Here is a 1918-nt window from a genome sequence, read left to right on the forward strand (position 1 = left end):
CCCTGCCTCAGGTGTTATTGACTAGAGGATTTAATGGCACTAGAGTAAAACAACAAATATATATATATATATATATATATATATATATATATATATATATATATATATATATAGTTTGTTTAAATGAAGTCTTACCTCCTTCTCCCTGTAAGGCTGGTCTCTTTATTATGCCTCCGATGTATTAGGGATATTCAAGCTAGTATCTTCTCAAAGGTTGGCTTAGTAATGCTCTCAAAACACAGGTTGTAAAATTTTCACTGATTTCTTACAATAAAATAATAACCCTGTGAGAATTGTAGGGTTCTAAGCCTTATAATTCATAGTCAATGTGGTGAAGAGTCTGGGCAAAGAGACTGAGATTCTAACCTTGAATCTCCACTAACCAGCCTGGTAATATCCCCATAAGTAATGTCTGCTCTCTGGGCCTCGGCTTTCCAATCTATATAAGAAAGAGTTGAAGTAGATCAATGTTTCTCACACTGGGGACAGGGAGGTCTAGAGCTGCGAGCTCTTTATGAGGATTTCTTCTCCCCCCAACATTTTAATTTTAGACATTCCAAGCCTACAAAAAAAAAAAAAAAAAAAAAAAAAAAGTCACAAAAATAAGATGAGAACATCCTCACATTCTTCACTTAGATTCACTAATTATTAGCCTTTTCTATTAGTTTTTCATGTTGATGAAAACTCATATACACTGAGTGGCCAGATTATTATGATCTCTGAGTGGCCAGATGCAAGAATTTGTGCATGGGCGGGGTTCAGGGGAGGGGACATGGATGGTTGGCAGGTTGAATTCCTGGTCAAGAGGGCAATTTGCACATTAGCCTTTTATTATATAGGATATACACTGAGTGGCCAGATTATTATGCATTCAGAGATCATAATAATCTGGCCACTCAGTGTAAGCTTTGATCTGACTCTTTCAGCTGTCCAGTTTCACCAAGGGCTGCTGCCCTCCACCAGAGCCTGGTGTCTGTTCATGTTTACCTTCCCTTTGGCATTGAACATCATGCTTAATTTCCACGGTATACCCAGAAAAGCACTGAAGAGGCAGGCCTCAGCATATTCACATCAAGGGAAGGCTAAATGAGATCATGGGGCTTCATAAAAATGAAGTTTGCCCAGTAATTTTAACAACACAAAAGCCTTCTCCATGGAAATCGTTACCGTATTCATATTACCAGTAGCAATTTAGTTTGAGCAAGCCAACATCATTTGGCAAATCAAATTAGTGTTATCAAGTTAAAGTTTATTGGTTTGGTAGTAATGTTTTTATTGAATTTGCAACTGTTTTATTATAGTTGTTCAAGAGCCATGAGGATAAGGAACTTATATCTATATTACTTGATTAGCTCTACAATAAAAATAAAACTGGGGCATGCAAGAATATATTACTGGGAAGCATATACATTAATCCAATATATAAGCAACAGGCTGAAACATTCAAGGAGATGTGTGTCCAGGGGTGCCTGAGGAAGAGGAGTAGGAAAAGCAAGGCAATTGAAATAAGTTTGTTTCTTTATCCCATTTTGGCATATTGGAATTCTGGGTGAGATTTTGGGAAACAGGAGTTCGAATACTACAGATCTATTTCTAAGAACTCTTTCAACCTTAGCAACTAAAACTCATGTATTTTCACTGACAGTGCTAAGTATTATGTAGTAGCCGTGAACCCTCTCCAACCCTCATTCTTCTTGACATTCCACTGTCTTTTGCATGTGTTACGTGAGGTTTTATGGAGTATTGCAAATAAAATTGAAGTTGTCTTTCTTCTTTTCTCAATCCTGCTCCCTCCCTTATCCATAGGTATCTCCTATCATGGAGTGTGTGTGGGGGGAGTGGGGGTGGGAATGGGGAAGGAGAGGGTCTGAGGGAGGCAGAAGCAAGCAAGCATAGAAGTCCTGAACAGCTTAGCTTT

The sequence above is a fragment of the Pipistrellus kuhlii genome, unplaced genomic scaffold (genome assembly GCF_014108245.1).
Source record: "Pipistrellus kuhlii isolate mPipKuh1 unplaced genomic scaffold, mPipKuh1.p scaffold_m20_p_3, whole genome shotgun sequence".
NCBI lineage: Eukaryota > Metazoa > Chordata > Mammalia > Chiroptera > Vespertilionidae > Pipistrellus > Pipistrellus kuhlii.